This window comes from Ceratotherium simum, chromosome 4 (genome assembly GCF_057802395.1).
Source record: "Ceratotherium simum simum isolate JZ-2026a chromosome 4, ASM5780239v1, whole genome shotgun sequence".
NCBI lineage: Eukaryota > Metazoa > Chordata > Mammalia > Perissodactyla > Rhinocerotidae > Ceratotherium > Ceratotherium simum.
The window spans coordinates 90,975,802-90,999,726 of NC_141903.1; positions in this window are offsets into that span (position 1 = coordinate 90,975,802).

Genomic DNA, 23,925 nt, shown 5'->3' on the forward strand with positions numbered 1-23,925 from the left:
ATTTACAGACACAGCCTGTGTCGCCCTCAGACAGAGGGACTGGTTACTGTTAGGGGGAGTGTATGGCTGCCAAACTACAGGGGTCTGTGAAAAGAGGCCCGATTGTTTATTTCATGGCCCCCAGTGAGCAGGAAGCTGGCAGAGGACAGTTCCGCGGCGTCAGGGGCTCCGTTAGTTGCTGTGGGATGGAGGCAGCTGTGGGTGGAGCTTCTTCCTGTGGTGTCCTTTGCAGAAAGCCCGGGCTCTCTCTGACACTGGCCGGGAAGGGACCTCAGGGCAGGAAGTGGACTTCTCTGCTTCAGCCTCCACTGACTCTGTGAGCACTCCTTCTAAAGCTGCTAGAAGGCCAATGCTATTTTATAGATTAGTTGGGACGCTGCTTAGGGAAAATCTTTGGAAATAAGCTGGTCTGTATTCTGAGGTGTCAGTGTGAGCTCCGTTCAGGGCAAATACAGTCTCAAAACTACTCAGCCTCCCTGTCTAAGTCTCTCCCTCTCTAAGACTCTCCCGGTGATGCTGTGTCTTGACATCTATATTGGATTGACTGGCTGTGTGGCATTGTCTCAACTCTGTTCTGCTGGCTGCTGGCCATCACTGTGGGATGGGTTTGAAGAGTTGTCCAGGGGCCTCCGTGGCCCTTCCTGGGCTACTTGGTGACAGTCTTGTGTTGGGTTTACAGAAACCACACAGTGGTAGATGAAGGCACCTGCTACATGAGACTCCTTCCCAGGCCGGGATTATGTGGCTGCAGCTGCTGCTTCCTGGGAACTCACGGCTCTGTGGGGATTCAGTCTGGCCGTGGTGTTGACAAGAGCAGAGTGGTGCTCGGGGACCCCTACAGCGTCTTATCAAACCCATACTAACGTCTTGTTACAGTGTAACTTTACCAAGTGGAAAATAGGTGGGAAACAGGCAGTGTGCTTCACACCTCAGCTGACTCCTCGACATGGCGTCACAAAACCTCCTGTCACAAAGTGATCGAATGGAAATTCATTTTGCATAAAAACCACTTTATAGCTGAGAGGTATGTCCCTGAATCAAGACTTGGATAAAATGCAACTCCAGTGACCCGTGTGTCTTGCGACCCCCTTTGAAATCGGCACGCGCTGATTCCTGGCACCGTTTGCCTGCTTTGCTCCACCGCTGCTGACCCAGCAGCTGACCTGGCTCCCTTTTCTTCGTCTCATAGATTCTGCCTACTTGTGACTTTGGTCTGCACTGATATCTCTTTTAGATGGTTCTCCCTATCTCCGGACTTCTGCTTACTGCTTTCTCTGTGTGTCTTTATATATTTCCCTTCTACCATCAACTCCTAAATGCCCTCTCTCTCTCTCTCTTTCTGTCTTGAGTTCAGATGCTCCCCGAGACAGAATCTCACTGGACCAGTTAGCCATCCTCATTCCTCTTGGCCACCTCTAGCTTACAGACTGTCAGCCAGTTTAAGATTTGCTGTTAACTGTTCTGAGGTCAGGTACCTATTCTTGATTTAATTGCTATTGGTCAAAATAGTGGGGCTCATTTGGGGTGATTCTGAGGTTTGGTGTGACCAATATACTAATACCTTCCTTCAACAGGCTGACTTAAACCTTATCAACATGCTTTTAGCATAGTACACACTTCACTGGAAATTGCCCTTAGCAAGGATTGTTACATAAGACAATGGCTAAGTCAGGCATAGTTTACTGAGGCTTGAGTAAATTAATAGAGCAGAGAATGGTTCACATTCTCTGAACCATGGGAAACCAGTGGAGGAAGGGTAGTTAAATCATATTTTTAACCCAACTGTTCTGGTTATCTATTGTTACCTAACAAATCATTCTAAAAGTCAGTGGCATCAAGCAACAACCATTTTATCATACTCACAGATTCTGCGTGGCAGGAATTTGGATACGACACAGTGGGCATGGCTTGTGTCTGCTCTACAATATCTGGGGCCTCATCTGAGATTAACTAGAACAGCTGGGGACAGGAATCATCTGCAGAATTCTTCATGCAAGTGACTGGTGCCTGAGCTGGGATGACTGAAAGTGTGGGCTCAGCTGGGACTGTCAACCAGAGCATCTACACATGGCCTCTCTGCATGGCTCAGCATTCCAAGAGCAAGCTAGCAAGCAAGGCAGAAGTCCCACGACCTTCCATAATCTAACCTTGGAAGTCACATAACATCACTTCCACCATACTCCATTGGCCAAAGCGGGCACAAGTCCACCCAGATTCATGGGGAGGGGACATAACCCCCATTTTTCTATGGGAGGAATGTCAAGGAATTGGTGGCCTTGTTTTAAAAAGGCTACGCCAAGGATAAATTTTCTCTTTCCTTTAAGGATCTCCTCTCTCTGGTATGCTTGGGAAGGGGAGGTTTTCTCAATTCGGCTCCCAAACTGTACACAGCCAACTGCTCCTCCGTAAAGTTTGTCTCTTCTAGCTCCACTGAAGGTCATTACTCCCTTTGGCTGAAGATCTTGGCGTCCAATAATGGATTGTCGTTTCAATGTTGCAATTCTGCTACCTCCACAAGGGTCTCCATGGAGAGGGCAGGCAACACAGGGTGGGCCCCATTTCTCACTTCCCTTGACAAAAGCATAATCCACATTTGTGTGGATTCATCATATTTTATGAGAGACTGAGAGAACCAAAAGGAATAACAACATGTGAAGAAAGGCATTTAAAACTACATTATGGGCATGACTGTCCAGATTACAAATGAAAAGTCTCCAAGGAGTTACAGGGAGTCAGTCACTTGTGTCTGCCCGCGTGTCTGCCCCTATCTCCTAGAGGACCTTTATAAAATCTGCATGCTAGTCTTGATTCACCTTTTGGGAAATCCCAACTCTACCCATGAAGTTGTTTTTGGCTCCAAGACTGAGCTCTGTTTCTCTAATAGCACATTTCCTTAAGTTTGAGTTATTCAACCCATACTGATACTCAAGGGGACTCCAGCAGGATAGTCTCTGGTGGGCTTGGGCACTCCAGATTCCCAGATCTTTCCAGAGGGAAGTTTTAGTGTTCTAAGTCTCATAGATTCATTTAGACATCATTCATCCAGTCTATACGGAGGTGTCCCCATCAATATGAGTTAGATATATGTCTTCTTATTTTTCTTATTGTCTATTTGATAATGGTTTGAACACACGCAAATAGACCTTTCAAGAACACGTATTTATTCTTAAATGTAGCAGAGGCTAAAAGCATAAGGACAAAGGAACTATTTTCCTGGCTGCCCCAGAACGCGCATGACATTCTTTCTGAGAATAGGAATTAGATATCACTTCCTAACCTAACCCTTCTTCTCTCTCCTTCCCAAGCTGTGTTCTTTGAGCCTCCAGAAAATGAGAAATTGACCCAATGCTGACCAAGTACAGTTTTATACACAAGCCCTGGCTGAAACTTTGAAATTATGCTTTTAAAAGTCTCAATTAAACTCTTAGGAAAGGGCAATCTCCTCACTCAGTCTCTATCAGGGAATGGGGAGTGGACTGGGCTAGAGGTAGGGGTGGCTTCATTCCTAAGTCTGAAAGAGTCGTCAGCAATGCCAAAGAACTGGTGGTCCAGCTCTGTAGCGTGAACCCAGCTGATGGCAACAGATTTCTGCCCAGATTCATAGCCTGGCCTTCTGAAAAGCCAGTTCTGCTCTAGGCATGAAGGCCATCCATGAGCAGATTCAACAGCCATGTTCTTCCAGAAGTGTTGACTTTGCATATCACTGAACAAGAGCCCAGCCCAACAGAGACCACTGATTAGAATGATAGTTAGAGTCCTCCCAACTCTGCATTTAGTCCCTTCAGGCACAGCAGAGCTCACCCTCCAAATGAGAACTCTTCTCTCTCAGTGGTTTTATTTCTCTCTCTATGTCTGCCTGGTCACTGGTCAAAGCAGATTGATGCCAGCCTTCTTCATCACTGCCCCCTCCATATCAGCTCCCTTCATGATCTTGTCAATTCAGTTCTGAATTCCTGCTTGTTTCCTCAGTTCTACTTCGTAAAACATAACTTCTGTATTTTCTGATTGCTTCAACTCCATTCTTATTATTTCCTTTCCAACTCTCCAAACTTTTCTCCTTCCATCTACGTCTTCAGAGTCACATGTCCTTTAGCTTTTAGTATGTTTTTATCACATAATGATCAATAAGTTATTGTTCATTTCTTAGATTTCGAAGTGTTTGTTTTGCTATTAAACCAGCATGAACATAAAAGGTCAAAAATATCTATATGATTATGAGATGCCCATAGTGGTCCTGGGACGAGTCCTCAGCTGTCAGGTTGTGAGACCCATGCTGACGTTGTAATGAATCTTTGCCTTTTGAAAGTCTTACAATACATTCAAGGTAAACCTCCTGAGGTTAATTAACTCATTCACTTACTTTTATTTCATGCTTAAAATATAAATAATGTCAATCTTAGAGAACCACATTTTTATCGTTGGAGCTTTTGTTTGAAATGAAATAGCTTTCATCTTCAGTAAGTGGGTTAGACTTCCATGTGAATTAAAAATGTGATAATCATGTTTACAGAATATTTTGACATGATAACACTCTCAATCGTTTTTATCATAGTTTAGGTATAATAAAAATAAACATTCTCAAAAGAAGCTTGAACAAATATTCTTCAGTAAATCTCTTTTAAAGTCTGAATCATGCTGTACTCCTGCCTGCTTTCCAGGTTCTAGAGAGTCTGTGCCCCTCTGAAGACTGCTCTTTCCTTCTTCCCTCTTTGCCTGGCCGACTCCTGGGGATCTCCCAAGACTCAACGTATCTGCTATTCTCAGGTAGACTTTTTGGACTCACTCCTGCTCCTCGCCTTAGGCTTGATCTCCTTCTTAGAAGTTCTCACAACACCCTGTACTTTATAACGATGATTATGGTTGTAATTTAACGTGAGGGCAGGACCGTGCCTGCTGCTGCTGCTCACCACTGTACCCCCAGTGCCTAGACCAGTGCCAGGCAAAAGACACAAATAACTATTTATTGAATGATTGAGTTGAATGATTGAATGATTGACTTGCTATTTGAATGAATGAATGCATACATGGGCACTGTGAAAGAAATGATGATAAGAAATGTCATGGTTTAAACCAGGTCTCATTGAAAATATGTCTCTCTTATTTGCTGCACGTAATCATTATAACTAAAATCACTTGATTTCTCTTTTTTATAACATATTTGGTTTATAAATTATATAACTTTAAATTTGTAGCTAGGACATTGAGTTTTCAGCTTTGGAACAGATAGCAGTTAGTGCCCTATACAATAATACAGAAATAGTACTGACTTTCCTGATTGGCCTTTAAAGTCTAGATTTCTACTTATATTTCTGCCTATGTGGGTACAAATCTCTGCCACCCATGTGGGCAGTAGCTGTGGTCCTAGGTGGGGCTCTAGCCCTCCTTCTCCAGAGTTGACTGAACTGCTGCCCTTCCCGGGTCAATAGCATTTCTGCTAGTGGCCTCCCTGCTGACCCAACATCCATTCCCAAGACCCTTTTCTCTTACCCACCTCCACTCTAAAGAACGGAAAAGCTGAAAACTGGTTCTCTCAGCCTCCCTGAAAACCAGGCTTTGCCATGAGGCTGAGTTGGGCAGAATGAGATACAAGCAGAAGATCTTCTGTTCAGTTGTTAGCATTCCTGAGAAAAGAGACAGATGTTGCTAATGTCAACATCTCTTGTTTTTCATGCCGTAAGTATGGACGTAATGGGCAGAGATGCAGCACTCATCTTGCAATAGTGGAGCAATAAGCTGATGCTCTCAGGATGCTGGAGCAGATGATAAAGAGAGCCTTCGTTCCTGTTAACACAGTGACCAGCTCTGGACACTGCCCACCTTAGGATTCCTTGTTGTGTGAGTAAAGTAAAGCCCTCCTTGTTTCAGCCTGTATTAGCTGGTCTTGCTATTAATTGCAGCCCAAAGCATTCCTAACTGATAGAGTGAAATAGGCTCTTTTCAGCCTGCTTCTTAATCTAAATCTAACTATACCCTTAATCTAAATCTAAATATATCTTTAATCTAAATATGACTCTAATCTTAATCTAAATCTAACCTTAATCTAAATATAAATACTGTAAGGAGCGGCCCAACCTTAAGGGGTATCAGCCTTTCCTGTTTTCACATCTTGTTTTTCTGGTGAGATTACAAATAGCGATTTATGATGATGCTAACTCAGATATTTATAGATCTAAGGGTGACTTGGCCCTTGCATCTTATTTCGTGGCAAAAAAATAAGCCTCATGCTATGTTTCACAGATTTTATCACCTAAGAAGCTTTCAAGAATGTGACTCATTTTTCAGAAAAGTAGAAATATCTCTTTTCCCAACTTCTACTTGGTCTAAGACCTATACACTACCCCAATTTAATGTCAAATTTATTTTGGAATTAACTAATTCATAACACACCATATCAGTAAACCATGGTTAATGTTCAAGCTCCTAGGCTGTGATTATGTATCTATGACAAATGGGATGGGTAGAGCAATAAGTCTTTTGGCTTATCATCCAACTTTAAGTGAAATTGTTTAGACTATGGTTATTAAATGCTAAATGAAAATGCAGAAATACTTCCAAATTCACTTTATGCAAAGGCTCTGAAACGCTTAGCTCTTTTCATCTCTAGGAATTAGGGAAGCCTAATGCTTTGACTAAAACCACCAAGTGAGCCCTTCCACCTCCCTCTCTCCTTCTTTCTCCTTGCCTTTTCCCTCAAAGCCCCATGTTAATAGGTTGCACATGGTGTTAACGGAACCTCCATTCCTCCCCAAGGTCAACACTGCCAAGACGCCCGGACTTTCAGCGGGTCTCTCCTGTTCCTGCCTTTGGTTTCGTGTGATCTGAAGCACTCACACATGAGACCAGGAAGATCTGCAGTGCAGCACTGTGGAAAATGTGAAACAGCAGGCATGTGATATATTTTTCAAATCTGGACTCTGAAACCGAAACTTGGCTTGTGTGCTGTCTGGCTGATAAGGATGGATGAGAGATGAAGACTTTGCTTTGCTGTCTCCACAGCAGACTCTGAGCGTTGATCTTAAACGGGACATTTCAGACGAGAGAGGTGATTAAACCAGAAAGGCTTTTGTTTGCCACCTATTGGTAATCACTGCGAGAGTTGGAGCTGCCTGGACATTTAGATGGGCCGGGAGCAGGAGGTGGGAGGGAGCGGCGTAGAGTGCCCAGATCTCAGGCTCCAAACAGGCCGAGGCCTTGGGAGGTACTGCCTGCAATCTCTCTGCGGCGGAAAACATGCCTGTCTGTGTGGCTGTGTCCCCAGAGGAGAGGGGCTGCTCCAGCTGAAAAATGGCTTTCTCCGTCTTGAGCAAGTCTACTGTTTCTCGGCACTCACAGCTGGGTTTTTGTCAAAAAAATTCTCGCTTTTGACCTTTCAAGGTATGTAGGATTGTGCAGCGTATTTTCATTAGTTTGTGGCGTGTCTGCTTTGCCTCTGCAGAGGCAAGATGTCATGTATGTTCGGGGATTTACATAAAGTCTCTGATTGATTACTCTTCACAGACCCAGTGAGGGAGCTGGGGGTCTGAAAACACAGCCTGGCTGGCTCACGTTTACTGAGCTCACCTGCGTGAGTGGCGCTGCTTCTCTCCTGACATTCTTTCCTTCACATAGTGTGGAGGTGGCTGTTTCTACCAAATATATTTTGGTGACCCACTCATATTTAATGGTATTATGGAAATCACTAATTTTGACCATGACCCTTAAAAAGAAATATAATTTACATCACAACCTAGTACATCTTCTAAACCTTTTTATGTGCAATGTACTCTGATAGTTTCTACTTTATTCTGTTTTATTTTTTTAAAAGTGCTGGTCATGACCACTAAATTTATTTCATGACTCACTAAGGAGTTGCAACTTGCAGTTTAAAAAACACTGGGATATCATAACTAATTTCAAAGGACAAATGGTACTTTTGAACTAGAAAATGCTTCTGCCCTACTGAGAGTAATGGTGTAAATCTATATTCATTGGTCTTAAAAATTGCCCATGCTGTCTGTGGTAGACAGACTGCTAAGACGGTCCCTGATGACTGCTGCCGGCTGGTAGTCACATCCTTGTCTAGGCCCTTCCTCTTGAATATAGACTGGGCCCACTGATTCCTTGCTACTAATTCCTAGAATACAGTAAAAGTGATAGGATGCCATTTATGTGATTGGTTTACAAAAGTCTGTGACCATCTTGCTCACATTCACCCGCTTGCCAGCACACTCTTTCTGGCTCTTCACATACTTTCTCTAACCAATTAAGCTGGAGAGGCCCATGCGGCAAGGCACTGAGGTAGCTTCTGACCAATTGCAGATCATTCCCCTGTTGAGCCTTCAGATAAGACCACAGTCCCAATCAATACCTTGACTGTAGCCTTGTATGAGACCCAGCTAAACCATGCCTGGATTCCTGACCTACAGGAACTGTGAGATAATGAATAGTTTTGTTAAGCAACTAAGTTTTGGGGGCAATTTGTTATGCAGCAATAGATAACTAATACACTATCTCTTAATGAAACACAAGATTGGAGTTTGCACTCTTGGCTGTGAGACAGTGTCCCTTTGCCTTCATGTGTACAAGAAAAAAAAAGACATTTCGCTATCTGTCTTTGCTTGGATATGTAGCACTAGCCTGGTCATTGATGGAGAAGCTTTTGAAACTTGCTTCTGGAAGTCAGTGACTAAAGATTCCTTCAGCTCAAAGAAGATGGAAGACTTTAGAGTTATGATAATTTTCATGTTAAGCACTTTTTTATTACAATAGCACTCCAGATGAGAATATTTGGAGAAAGAGAATGTTAAATTGCTTGATTTGACAAAATAGGATTTTCTGAACCATGCAGGATTAAGACGTTTATGAATAACACAGTTGTCCAGCGTTGCATCATGTATATACTCCTAATTGCTGGAACGCTGCAGGGTTCAGTCCTTGGACATCTTCTCTTTTCCACCTACATTCACTACCTGAGTGAATCAGCCGGTCTCATGGGTCTAAATATCATCCAAATGCTGATAAAAACCTAAAAATGTGTCTCAAGTCTGGACTTTTTCCTTGAATTCCAGATTTCTCTCTCCAACTGCCTACTCAACATCTCCATTTGGATGTCTAACAAGCATCTCACACTTAACACATCAATCTTCAAATCCTCACCCCTGCCCACTCTCTTTCTTATCCTAAAAAATGACGATTTCATCCTTTGGTCCTCACGCCAAGAAACCTTGGAGTTATTCTAGACTCCTCTTTCTTTCACAACCTGCGTCTAATCCATTAGTATGTCCCATTAGTTCTTCCTTTAAAATAATCCAGGATCTGGCTGCTTCTCAGACCTTTAAGAAGTCTTTAATATCCTTCCTAGTTGGTCTCCCTGCTTCTGCCTTCGCTCCCATACAGCCCACTCCCAACACAGCATCTGGGGGAAACTTATTAAAGCAAAAGTCAGATCCTGTCACCCCTGCTCACAACATGGCAATGGCTCTATCTCACTTGGAGTAAAAGCCCAAGTCCTTACAAAAGGACCATGATGCCCAATTTAAAAGGCACCTCCTTTCTCTCTGACCGTAACTGCTCCCTCTCTGCTCTCTCCCTCGCTCTAGTCATGCCGGCCTCAACTCTGCGGGTTTCCATGACTGCTGTGAATGCATTTTTCTTCAGATATCCTCACGGATCACTCATTCAGATCTTTCAGGTCTTTGCTCAAATACTAGTAGGGCTTCCTTGACCACATTTTCATAAATTGTAGTCACCTGTCCCGTGCTCCCAGAAAACTCTATCCCTCTTGTTCATTGTAGTTTTCTCTATATCACTTCTGCTTGCCAGAGCATATCCTTGACCCTGAATACTGCCATATAAGCTTCCTGAGGGCAGGCATTGTTGTCTGTATCCTCAGCGCCTAGAACAGTACTTGGTTCAGACTAGACATCACTAGCTGTGTGCTGAATGAATGGATGAAGCTCTTTTCTCATCAGCCATTCTTTGCTTTTTCATCCACATTAGAGGTATTCATCTGGTCTTCCTGAGCATCCAGAGCTCAAGAGAACCCAGCATAGAGACTGGTCATGGAGAAGAGGGACACATTTTGTCTTTAGTGGCGAATCACAATTGTGTGAGGTCTGAAGTCCTTTAGGCATGGCCTTATTTCTTTCTGCTTCTGCCTTGTACACTGGTGATCATTTAAGCAACTGCAGGAAAGAAAAACATCTGGGGTCTCTATGGTTTGAAAGAATTAGAAGAATATTGAATTCAATGGAGATCAAGTCCATGATTAATAACAGCAATATTTCTGCATGCACAAGGCATGAATACGCATGTCAGAAGAGAGTTAGTCAAAATAAGGAATAGTAAACTCTTGAGAACCAGGTTTTAGAATCTTTTTCAGGTCTGACTCATATTTAGACTTTGAAAAATCTCACGATATCCATCATTAGCATGTAGTGACTGTCTTAAAATATCTGTGTGCCTTTTTCCCTAGACAGGACTGTTTATAAATAATACTAGAATTGATTAATATCAAAAGACCTGCCCAAATAATGGAAAGAATGCTACAGAGAGAAGCCAGAAGCCACGGACACTGCAGCTTGCATTCTTCTCTGAAGGCCTCATGCCTTCGGGGAGGAACAAAGGCCTGCCTGCTGAATCAGGATGGGGTGGCAATCAGAACTTTGAATTTCTTGGCATCTGCCAGTTTGAGGCTTAACCTTCTGAATACTTGAATGTAATTACATGTGGTTTCTTAAAAGAGCCTCAAACAAAGCAAATCATTTAAGGAACGTCCTAAAAGACATATCATTTAGAGGAACTCTGCTTTTGTCTGTCCAGAACTGAAGATACCTTTAAAGAAAGTTTCTCGTGAATTGCTGGAATTTTCAATAGCACAAAAGACAATAATCCTGTGAACTCAAGTTTCTCCTGACTCATGGTATCCAAACTACCCGAAATGTTTCCTACCAATAATTCTCTTGAATGCATAATTTTGAAGCAAAAATCAGCTTTGAAAACATGCAACCAGACCTCATTTACCACAGAGCCTGAAAGAAGGTAAGCGGAGACCAGTGGCTGTGGGGTGGTGAGCATATTTGGGAAAGATGTTTTAACGAAAGGAGGTCCGTAGTAGTGCAGTATCTCGTTTATGTAACCAGTTGGAAAGGGGCTAATTTGGGTGTTTAGAAATGTATGGATTTTCTTTTCTGTGCCTCATTCTTAGTAATATTAACACCTAATATTTATTGAGCACTTTCTGTGTGTTAGACAAAGTGCTTTACATGGGATCCTGCACTAAATCCTACGGCAGCTCTACAAGATAGAGAGATCATTCCTAGTGATTCTGTTATCGTTTCTAATCTACGTGAGGAAAACGGCGGGTGGTAGGGGTAGGCTCTTTGCCCGAGTTATTCTACTTTGCAAGCATGGAGCCAGTCCACGCTCTCGTCGATATGACTGGAGTCCTTGCTCTTACACACCCAGCTGCTTGAGTCCCAACATGCCCCCCTCATCCCGCCACCATCCCCAGTCATCTGCGATAATCGCATGGGGCACTTGTGTAGTCCCCTCCCTCCCGGGAGGGTCTGGATGGAACCAACTGAGGTTCCACTATCTGGAAATCTTCTGTGGCTCATCTCCAAATGCATCCGTTTTGCCTGTGCCTTTAGCCTAATGACACCGAACACACAGAATGGAGTTGTTCTTCCTTAAATGGCAAGCGGATGGCTTTAATAAGTTGGGGTGGATCCAACCCTGTCAGACGCCAATACGGTTTTGGAATCGTGTTTCCAAGGATGAGATTAGATTCTTAAAGATTTATTCTAATACTTTGCATTCCCAAAGCACAGTCCTGTGGTTTCATATCCCTTTCCACTTACCAAGAGGCCATTCCTTTTCCACTCTGTGGCCCAAAAGAGTTATTGGCTGACTCTAAGGCTTGGAATAGTAGTGGAAGGCCAGGTGAGTGGGGGCTGGCTGGTTTCCTGGCACTGTGTCCCAAGGCATTGGCTATGGCTCTATTTATGACCCATAAATGGGTCTCTCTTATAGGGGAGAGACCTGTGCTTGCAAGCCTCTGTGTGTGTGTATGTGAGTGTCTGTGTGTTGGGGTGTGAGGGGGTAGTGTTGATGTACACCATAGTTGTCAAACATACATTTATTTCTAAGGCAGAAAGAATTTATAAAATGCAGGCACGCACACAAATGTTATTATAAGCAGTAAGTGGGTTAAATATTGAGTACCTGCTGTGTGACAGACACCATGCAAGGTGATGGGGACAAAATTGTAAGCAGAAACAGACCCAGGTCCTGGCTTCCTGGGGTTTCCAGTCTACTGGGGGAGATGAACAACGAAGGAAAACTGTACTTGTGGTTGTGCTCTGAAGGAGAGGCGCCTAGTGTGATGAGGCAATAGGGGAGTTGAACCTGGTCAGGGAGGTCAGGGCAGGTGTCTCGCGAACTTAAGGCTGAGATGAGATCTGAAGGAAGAGAAGACGTGAACTAGACTAAGGAACAAGGCATCTCTGGGCTGGACTCCAAGCCTGTCAAGGCCATGTGGCTGGATGGGGTGGCATGAATCTCTGACTGCAGGGAAGCAGGAGGAGAGGGAAGGTGGCTTGTGCCTCTGGGATGATCTCTGGGCCCACACGCTCTCCAGAGCTGTCGTTCACAGGGTTTCCTCTCCCCTCTGAGGTTGTGGCCACTCTGAGTGGTAGTTAAGAGAAGCCAATAGGAGCCCAACAATTTAGCAAAGCCCGTTCCACTCCTTCAGAAAGTTAGCTGCTGAAAATTTCAAACCTGCACGCCGACTCTTCTGTAGTTTTTATTTATTCCTGAGTGTATCTTCCACCCAGTTATGGGAAATGCGTCTGCTCTAAAGTCCTGGGACCTGGATGGAGAACCTGCAGCAGCAGAAGCAGCAGCCAGATTTCCCTTGCCTGCTCATTCTAGGCCATTGACGCTGCCAGGAGGCACTCACACAACTCTCTGTGGTGGTGGACTGCCTCGACACGGCAGGTGGCAAAAGCACTTCTGGCTTCAAGAAATTTTCAATCCAGATCAGGTAGAAGGAACAACCCCCAGAAGCAAAGTGTTGGTAGGGAGAAAACGCAGTTCCTCTTCCCAGTCTATCCCAGTGGGTTACTGCCACTGTCCGTGCCAGCGTTTCCACACCTCAGCCAGGAATGGCAGCACACCCTCTCTCCTCATTCCCAAGGCCAGAGAGGCACAAGGATTAAAGGCCTGGCTGACAAATGCAGTGGGATTAGGCGCTTCCCTCTTTGAGCACTTAACAGCCAATCTGGTTTTATCTCCCAGTGGCCCAGTTTAAATGCAACTCAGAAGACAAGGCTGCAATCCACAGACTTGTGCTGATGCCTCCTTGCACATCGGAGACATTGATTGATTCTGTGTGGACTCAGATCCCGCATCAGAAGAGGACGGGCATCTCTACATCGCATGACTGAGCCAGCCCCATGCGGATTATCTTTCTCCTCATTCTCTCTTAGCTAGAGGGACTGCCTTTCAAGCAGAGCCAGCCCTTGCAGACACCAAAATGTGGGGCATGTATGCCCAGCTGGCCGGGGCAGCCCTTAGGAGAGGCATGGGCAATGACAAAGACATACCACAACCCCTCAACTTCCAGAAGAGAAAAACAAAACAACTTGCAACTGATGTCATAAAGGAACCATATGCAAAAACATCAACGTCAAACAGGACAGAAGACTGGTACTGCAGCCTTGTGATTTGTGACCGGGCCCCTCAGCTAGTGGGAGGCCATGGTGCTGGGACACAGGGAAGGTCCATGGTGCTGCCAGCTGTGGGCAGCATCTCCCCTCTCAGGCTTCCAGAGAGGACCACACGCCCTCTTTCTCTGCACAGATTCCTGCCTTCAGACTCAAGCTCTCTAACATCCACTTCTACCTCTCTCCTTTTTGGCAGAAGACCCCGGGGCTCTCTTTTCTTGCTTAACAAGTTCCACACCCCACTCCCCACGCCAATCCCTGCCCTTGAGGGCCATCTCTGCAGACTTCCTGATTCCAGTGGTACCACGTGTGACTTGACTGAGGGACCCTCCCCTGGCAGCCTCAGGCTCCCAGGGTCTCCCTCAGCTGGGCTGAGTCCCTTCATTGCTGGAAGCTTCCCCTCAGTGTGGGCAACTGGACGTGGGCTGCACTCGGGGGCTGCGGAGGAACACTTTTTCTGGGCTGCTGCTTCATTGCCTGAGGTGAGGATCTACTTCACTGGTTTTCAACCCAGGCTGCACGTTAGAGTCACCTGGGGAGCGGTTAAAGGCTACCGCTGCCTGCGCCCAGCCCAGCCCTTTGAAATCAGAATATCTGGAGTGACAGCTGGGAAAGGCAGTTTTAAATGCTCTCCAGGTGATTCTAATGTGAGCCAGCGTTGAGAACCAATGGTTTACCCTCTCCTAGTCCACACCTTCTGCCCTAAATCTGTTAGGACACAGGGGTTGAACTTCTTACTCATCCACTCTCTGGCTTCAGATAATAAAATGTGTAGTAAATTTCCTAGTGTGAATCCCAGCCAGGAGAGGCAGAAAGCTGGGAAGGGAGAAAGAGTTATGCTCCCACAAGTTTCACTCTCCCTGGGCCAGACCTACTGAACTAAGAGATTCACTCCTGTAAGCGTTTTTTTTTTTAGTTCTGGAAATATCCAACATGTACAGGATGCCCTCCAACCTCAGGCATTCAGTTCTTCCTGCAAACCCTTTGAAAATCAATCTTAAAAAGAAAAGTCACTTCCCTTGGACTAGCTTCTTACCCCATGACCCATCTAGACTGGCAGGTGCTTATCAGTTCAGGAGACTGGCTGGGCATGAGCTCTTCCAGCCCCGTGCACACCTGGCCGTCTGCTTGGATCCAGCAGGCTTCCCAAGGAGACGTCCAGTCCGGCCAAATGGAGCGGCGGCCACAGGCCCTGCAGGTGGCTCTTGCCCTGACCTCTGTTGTGACATCTCCAGGAGCGTCTCCAATCTAGCCAACACAGGGTGGTAATAAATTCTTGTTTTAAATATGTATGAGGCACAGTGAGAAACTGGTTCCGTTTAGCTAATGGAAAGAATCAAATTGGTTGAAACTTAGATCAAAGCTCATTAAACTTGCTGTGACTCTTAGACAACCACAGATAACATCAGAGAAATGTTGCTTTTTTTCTTTTTTCTCCTTTTTGATTCCCCCCAAACCCAAACCTCTTTGCTGAGACAAATGCTCACATGAAATAAGATCATATTGTATTTCAGATGGAGAAATTAGATTCTGGTTGGGTTTTAAAAGTCCCCCCAAATCTCTTAAATGAACCCAATTTATGTGGCCACATGCCTTCAGGGTGAACTCATGTGAAATCACAATAAACTCCATCTTGAATTCTGTCATCTGCTCATTCTCCGGAGCATCCGCTTCCGATAAAGCTTGGCATTTTCATTCTCGAGCAATGCTGGTGCCAGGTCACGGCAATTATGGGCGAATGTCAGTCTCCCAGTCTGCCACTGTGGGTTAAATGTACGTGGTTTAAAATAGCAGCAAGGCACCGGCTCTGTCTCTTGAGGTGGGGACCCACACACAGGGGATGTGCAGCCGTGGAGAAGGAGGCACTGCCTGCTGGGCTCTGACCCTGGAGACACCCGCCAGCTAAAATGCTGGGAAAGCCGCGGTCCCTTTGGGCCAGGGAACAATGCACCCACTTCTGGCAAGTGTCCTCACCCAAACCTTTTTCAGAAAGGACCGGTTTCAGAATATAAGAATGGAGCATGTGTTAGCTTGCTAGGGCTGCTGCAATCGAATGCCACAGACTGAGCGGCTTAAATGACAGAAACGTCCTGCCTCACACTCCTGGGGGCCGGAAGTCCAAGATCTAGGTATGGGCAGGGTTGTTTCCTTCTGAGGGCTGAGGGAAGGATCTGTGCAGGCCTCCCTCCTTGGTTTGTAGATGGCCGTCATCTCCCTCTCTCTTCACATTGGCTTTCCTCCATGGGTGTCTGTCTCTGTGTCCAAATTCCACCCCCCACCTTTGTTGTGTTTTTGCTGAGGAAGATTCGCCCTGAGCTAACATCCACTGCCAACCTTCCTCTTTTTGTATGTGAGCCGCTGCCACAGCATGGCCACTGCCAGAGGAGTGGTGTAGGTCTGAGCCCAGGAACCAAACCTGGGCTGCTGCAGCAGAGTGTGCCGTACTTAACCACTAGGCCACCGGGGCTGGCCCCAAACTTCCTCTTTTTATAAGGACACCAGTCATTGGATTTAGTGCCCACCTTCATAACCTCATTTTAACTTGATTAGCTCTATAAAGACTCTATCTCCAAATAGGGTCACATTCTAAGGTACTGGGATTAAGGCTACAATGTATCTTTTTTAGGGAGGGACACAATGCAACCCGAAACAGACCATAGCTAAAATGGAATCTGCTAATAACAGCTAACATTCATTGAGCATTTATGCTGTCAATTTGGCATTGCGTCAAGTGCTTTACATCAATTTATTAATTAGTTTAATCCTCGCAACCCTATGAAGTCAGTACCATCATTCTCCAAATTTGAGAACTGAAGAAGCTGAGTCATGGCAGGGTTAAGTAACTTGCCCAAGGTCACACTGCTGGTGAGAGCAGAGCCAGAGCTCAGAAACAGGTGGCCTGATTCCACAGTGGATCCTGTCAACTACTCAGCTGCACAGCCGCGACATTTGATGTTTGTGGCAGCTGGGAGAACATGCCTCACAGACCTCCAGCAATGGGAACTTAACTGACCAAGGGCCCAGCTGCTGCCCTCTGAAATCCAGCGCCGTGGTTGCACCGAGGCCACACTTGGCACAGGCAGCTCCCGGCCAGTGCCCGAGCAACGAGGCAGTACCAAGGCAGCCCGTTCCGGGAGTTGTGGGACTCCAGTGGCAGCAGCGATGGGCTTGTGGACCCCCTGACGGCCGGGCCCTGCCTTCCTCACACTGCGGGGCAGTCTTCCACCCATCCTCCCTGCCCTCTCTCCTGCCCTCGGGGTCAGACCTGCATTACAGTCTGACTGTGGCGGGCGCTCCCAGCTCTCGCCGCTCCCTCCTCCTTTTCTTGCACAGGTGTTTCGCCTCATAAATCCTGGCATGTTTAATCACGTCTTGATGTCTACATCTTGGAGGTCCTGGACTATCACAATATTTAATTCAAAAGTTTCAGAAAATATATAGGTTTAATTCCGTCTGATTCAAATTGATTTAGTTCATTCATATTTTAAAAACTGCAACACTAAAATAAATGTATTTTTCACTAGATATGGCTAGCGATGCTGTAAGTTGCATTTTTGTTTCGTTTTCAGGAAATTAATGTGGTTTATGCCAGTTTAATGTGTTTGTTTCTGTCCTTGCTCAAACACACAGAGCTCCCAGAGGCCGGCACATGCAGGCCCTCAGCAACGGGCTGACCGATGGACTGACAGATAGACTGCCAGCACAGATGGAAGACCCTTTCTCCCCCGGTCTTCTCTATGCTGAGCTTGACTGGAGGAGGGAGGGGAAGGCAGACCAGGTTGATGATGGGGTCCTGGTTGTACGGGCGTTACCTGGACACCTGCCCCTTCGTGAGAACCGAGCACTCTCCCAGTGTGCCTGGTTCTGCACCAGGAGGGATGGGAGAGGCTCTCACAGAATTCAGGAGATCAGCTTTGTTGTGGAGGCAGGAACACTGGTCTCTGGTACTGGCTTAGCCTAGGTGGTTAAATTATTAAAATAAACCCCCTTCCTCGTTTCCTTTACCAGTTGAACCACTCACCTTGATAGTAACCCCCTCACGCTAGGTAAGGGCCTTTGGTCCCAGCCTCAGCTCTACTGCTGGTTAGCTAGTTAGCTGTCTAGTAGGCAGTTAACGTCTTTAGGCCTCAGACTCCCCTTTTGTGGTTATACTGGACTGAATTCTACAATGAGGGGTTGGGATGAATGATGTCTAAGGTCCTTCTTGGTGCTAATATTCTCTGACATGCCCATCTTGGCATGAACACTGATTGGCCCAGATAAATTCACCGGGTGTCAAGACAGGATGGAGAACATCTTCCAGCTGTGTGCCATTTCTGCTACTTTTTACCCCTAGAAAAACCATACAGTGGCCCCCTCACTCTCTGGGGTATTCCGACCATGGGCTGGGCTACTTGACCAAGAGAAGAGCAGGAATATCCACTTCTTTATGAGCTTCATGGCTCTCATCTTTACTGGATTGTGCTAATCCAGGTGCTTACCATAATACTGTTTTTTGTTATTGGTTTCTTTTTTAATTTCAGGAGGAACAGGTTGGCAGGAGGTATATCCAAATCTCTATATTAATATGCTCTGTTATCATGGTGTCCTGCCGAATCTTCCCTCTGAACTCAGGGCTTTGTAACACAGGGCACGAGGCTGATGGAAAGTGGCTCCCCTGACCGGCAGGAACATTGTGGGGCAGCTTTGATGTGACTGAGGGGTAGCGTTTGCTGATAGGCCCTACTAATAATGCAGCAAGATGCTGTCGTTCTTGGCAGGGCCCAGAAAGAGCAGCAACAGGCCAACAGCTCTCCTGGGCTCTAAGGCCCCTGTAGGATTCCTTGCCCGTGCTGTTGGCAAGCAGAGGAGATTGGAAAGTTCTGTGAGCCCAACTGGGCCATCCTACCTCCTGGGGATGGGAGTTTTTGTCGAAACCTCTGTCACTAGCTGGTTCACATAAATCCATAGAAAGGGTTACACTGCCTTTGAAACTACTCCCTGGAACTGAGCTTTGTAATAGAGCCAAGAGAGAATTAATTCCTGGAGAGATGGTCCTTTGCACTAGAATTGGTTCACCCCAAGGGCAGAGATTGAACCTCTTCCAGTGCTGTGAGTCTCTCCCGATTTTGGATGGCAAGGGAAGGGGTAGGACAGGACTCAGGGAGGGGAAGAGGAAACTTCATGGTACTTTTGATTCTAGAATTATAAAACAAACTCTATGCTCTTTAATGTAATGCATTTATTTTCCTTTTAATTTCTTGGATTTTGCTTAAGCCAAAGACCCAAGGAATGCTCATGGTTCCAAGTGAAGAGACTGACCGGTGGTTTTCCCCGCAAGAGTCTGGTCCTGGCGGCGTGTGCCAAGTAGTCAGTGGACCTCTCCCCGGCTGGTCTGTCACCTCCTCCATGCTGTGCCTCTGACTCTTTGACCCTTTAGAGCAGATGCTTGTCCTGATATAAGAACCCCTAGAGCCCTACCTGTGCTTGCTGAGGAAAAGCACTCTCTGCAGAAATGCAGGACCCAGTCTGAAGGCACATTGTGAAAGCTGGGATACTTGACCACGATACTGCACGTTGTGGGACTTGCTTCCAGGGGACAGTCGTTTCTACATTGGCTCAGAAAGTACATTATTTACCCAGTTGCCTAAGAATGCAGGCCATTCGTACAACGGCAAAACACATTCTTATTAGAATCGTTGCAGAATAAGGGGCTTTATTGTGGCTGCTGAGAGTCTTAGTGATTATTCTGCAGAAATTTTGCAAATAAGTATATTTCTTTTATTATGGAATAGGTGCTATCTAGCAGGCTTGGAAATAGAGCAAATGTTGGTAAAGTAGATGATATTTTCCAGTTGACTTTTATGATAATCAGAGCTCTGTTGCCATGGAAAAAATCCATCAGTATGCTGAGTTGAAAACATTTGGGAAGAAGGCTGATGGTTATTTCCAATTCCATAGAGAGCAACATTCATCCATTCTACAGATACTCACAGAAAGACTGCTATGTGCCCACAGCATCCTAGGAGCAAGGGATCCTGCAGTGAGTAAAGCAGACACATCTCTGCTCTCACAAAGCACACGTCCTGGGAGGGGGAGCCAGGCAGTAATAAAAAATAGGTAAACTGTCGCATATGTCAAATGGTGATAAATGCTGTGGGGAAACGGAAGCGGGGAAGGGAGGGGAAGAGCTGAGGTGGAGGTAGGGATGCACGGGTACAGCTTCTCTGAGCAGGTGACATTCAAACAGGCCCTGAGGAAGGGAGGAGGCATCCATGTGGATACTGGGGTTGAATTACCAGGAAGAGATAGCAGCCAGTGCAAAGGCCCTGAGACAAAAGTCTTGGATTGTCAAGAAACAGTATAAAGGCCAGTGGGTGGGACTGAGGTGAGCAGAGGGGAGAGTGGTGGGGCAGAGGTCAGAGGCGGCCAGACATCAGGCTGTGCAGGCCTTGCAGGGCCAGCTACCATCTGCCTTCCCTTCCTCCCTCAAGGGATCGCTCTCCTGCTGGCCCTTCCATAAGCCCCCAGCCTAGAGGCCCAGCTCTAGGGCGTCCTCTGACTTCTCCAGCTGACTCTGAGAGAGAATGCTGTTCAGGGGTTGTTTAACCTCATCTACTAATCAATATTCTTATTTTAAGTACAATCATCTAATAGAAGAAATAGTTCAACACCGAATTCCAGTATTACAGAGTTTCAAAGTTTGCTACATTTGCCCTACTTTATTTAGTTATCGTTGGAAAATAGTGGAAGTTTTTTCAAATAATTCTCAATTTTCTCTATGCTTAAAATACAAAATAGATTTTTTTTTTACCCTGCCAGTAGCTCTCAAACCATAAAGATGTAATATTTGAAGTTCTTGGACACTGACGCTTAGCTTAGTGCGAGAGGGGGCGGCTTTCCTGAGATGGGGGTGTGCCCTATCCTCAGACCTCTTGGTGATCCTCCTGAAGGTGGGCCTCTCACCTTGTTCATCTGGGGTCCCCATTGTCCAGAGACCCAGGAAGGGCCCGGTAAAGGCCACTCTGTGAGTTACTGTCATCATCCCCGTTTTACAGACAAGAAAGTTATAATTTGAGGATGTAATCTGCTGAAGGTCACACAGGTGATTAGTGGCAGATTCAGGACTAGGACCTGTTTTTTTCTCACAAAGTTGGTTTGTGTCAGTGTTCACAGATTTATTGTCCGCACTCAGCACTTTGGATCACATAATAGGAGACAAAATGTTGTCTCTAAACAACATGGCTCTTTATTTTGCACTTTGTCAATTTGTCACCTCTGAGGGGACAAATGGGGCAGCTTCTTGGGTCCCTGCCTGGCGGAGGCAGGAGGATGTGGGGATCCTGAGTGGAAAGGCAGAGGGAGGATCCTGGGTCGGACCCGGTACTTGGGGAGCACAGTGATGGCAGTTAAAGAGGGTGCCTGGGAGGAGGATGGTAACAGGGGAACCTGATATTCTTTCTGTGGTCAAAAATGTTGCCACTTACTTCTTTCCTGAGTCCCATAATTTACAAATATTTGGATGAATCCTGCTAGACGGTGGGATAAATTATGGATACAAATCAGGCGTTACGGAAGAGGCATAAGTGATTTCTTATGGGTGACCCAGCACTAGGCGAGCACAATACTATCTGGTCAGGACCCAGGAGGAGATGAGGGGGGGAGAAATGTTCCAGAAACTCGTGTCCCTGGGGCAGCCTAGGCCTGGAAAGAGGCTCTGCAGCCTGGTCCTTAGCTGCAGATGGTGGGCGAGTGATCTCGGCCAGGCTTCCTCCTCTCCAGGAATGGCGAGCAGGAAGAGTAGGGGGTTAAGGTCAGGGTGGTGGGTTCAGCCTGCCCCATCCAGCCCCCACCTCGCAAGCTAATGCCTCCTCTTTGGTTGTGTCCCCTTGGGGAGACGCAAGGGAAGCCACAGAGTCTGGAGAGCCGAGTTCTATCCCAACTCCGATGCTCCTTTTATGGCCCTGGGGAAGCTTGCTTCTTCTCTCGTCTTCCATTTCGTAGAAGGAGGTTGCTTAATAAATGATCGCTAAGATCTTCCAGCTGAACACTCTATGATTCTATGATGTTCTTCCCTTGGGTCACAAGTATTTGCTGACGATGAAGAAGGATGGAGAGGAGTAAGTGAGGATGGGTAATTTGGGAAAAGCTGGGGCGGGAGGCAAGGAGTGAGTCTTGCTGTCACTTAGGCACCTCTCTGTCGTAGCCGGTGTTTGATCAGGCAATTTCTTTGGCATCTCTTCCTTTCGATCTAGTTCCACTGGGGAAAGAAATACGGGACAGGGATCCAAGCCATGCTGGGAAATGAAGTCCTCTTCCCTCTTTTGCCACTCGTTAAAACCTACATCCAGTTAACCTTTGGTTGTTCTTCACAGCTGACTCGGGCCGCCAGCCCACTTATCCTCGCCCAGCCTCAAGTTTCCCAGTCTGTCACCCCCATTTTGAGGATGAATGATCCCAGTACTCAGACAGCTGACATTATCTTGCCCAAGCTTACAAATAGTGCCCCCTATTTTACCCAAAAACCACAATCAAACACTGGCAATCCAGAATGATCGAAAAGCAAACACAGTGGGAAGTCGTGGCACCCTACTTAAATAGCCTTTTTGAAACCTCTTCAGCTTATAAACAGTGACTAATTTTACTCCATAAAAATAAATTGGCTCTAGGTCAGATCATTTGTGTCTGCTTGCGGGAAGATGAATTGCATAATAATCCAGCCAAATATTGTAGCCTAAATATTGGCCCCATTAGAACTGTTGAGCTGACGTTTTCCGAGCACAATTCATAACGTTCCCGCCCTGCTTCTTTCACTGCGTGTAACGTGGCCTTTTTTCTGTTTCTTCAACTCCAGACGGGAGCCCCCAGAGCGACCCAGTCCTCTTTGACACATGCAGTTTTCTGATTTATGGGGATCGTGAAAGATTATCGTACTCTGTCTGACTGAAGGTCCTCCTGTGGAAACCCCACAGAGACCACAAACACGGACACTGCGGCAGCCGGGCTCCTGCCTCTGAAAAGAGCCGTTCAGCACACCGGCGGCCGCCTGGGCACACCTCGGACTCCGTGGGCTTGTTTTTGCTAGGGACACTGCGGATTAGGGAGCTTTCCTGGGTTCTGTGTGAGGCTCACTGTAAACGTTTGCTCAGTCTGTGTATGGCAAACATTCACAGACTCTTAGAGTGGAGCTCGGGGTACTGAGCAGGGAGAGTCCAGGGGACAAAGCAGCAGACACTGTTGCCAAGGCTCAGCTGGAGCTGTCTGGGCTCTGAGTAGTTCACACAAGAGACACCAGAGCCAGACCCGGTCCTCGTCCCCGGTTTGACCGTGGCTGAGTCCTGGCCCTATAAGTGTCGGGGCAGAGATCTCACAGGTGTGGATGGGTGTGGAGTGTGTTTCTGTTTCCTTGGGTGAAATGTCTGGTTCTCACTGGTGACTTCTGCCTTATGCCGGAAGATGAGGGTAGAGCATTTCCTCCCCAGCCTTCCTTTGTTGTCCCCCCACTTCCCTGCTGGGTCTGGAGAGCAGAGGGAAGGTAAGAAAGCATACGGGGTAGTGGTTCAGAGCTCACACTGTGAGTCTGGTGAGACAGGCGCTTCATTCCTCGTCCACCGTGCTTAATGAGCTTTTGTGGTCACAGGCAACGAACACTCTTGGCCTCCCCCAGCTAGAGCCTAGATCCAAGATGAATAAGAGAACTTAATTGCTCTTTTTTCTAAACTACCAGAACTTTGGCTCTTCTAGGAGAGCCCACAAAGTAAAACGGAGAAGAAGGTTCTCAGGAGAGAGAAGCTTTAGGACAGGGCAGTTAAGCTTAGAATTAGGGTGACTCACTTGAGGTCTCTTGTTAAGTGTTTGACACAGAGCTCTGCTTGCCTGGTTGACACCCAAAGTGGGAATTTTGTAAATTTACTTCAAAATTTGCTTTCTCTTTCCTGAATTTCCATAGAGGAGGTGTTACAACACGACTGTTCAACGTAGAATCACCCATTTAAAATGGCTGCAGAGAAGAGCCACCCATTTTCATTTTCAATAATTACCTGATGGAAACTTAAAAGGGACATGTCTCCTAGGAAAGCTCCAGAACAGCCTGTGATGAGAGATCAGTGCGAGCAGAGCCCTGTTGCATCATGCGCTGGGCTCCACTCACCCTGCTGCTGTATTGAAACGTGCACAGAATGTGACATGAAATGGGCCGTCAGCTGGGGTATAATGGTCTTTTTGTTGTAGGCAATACATT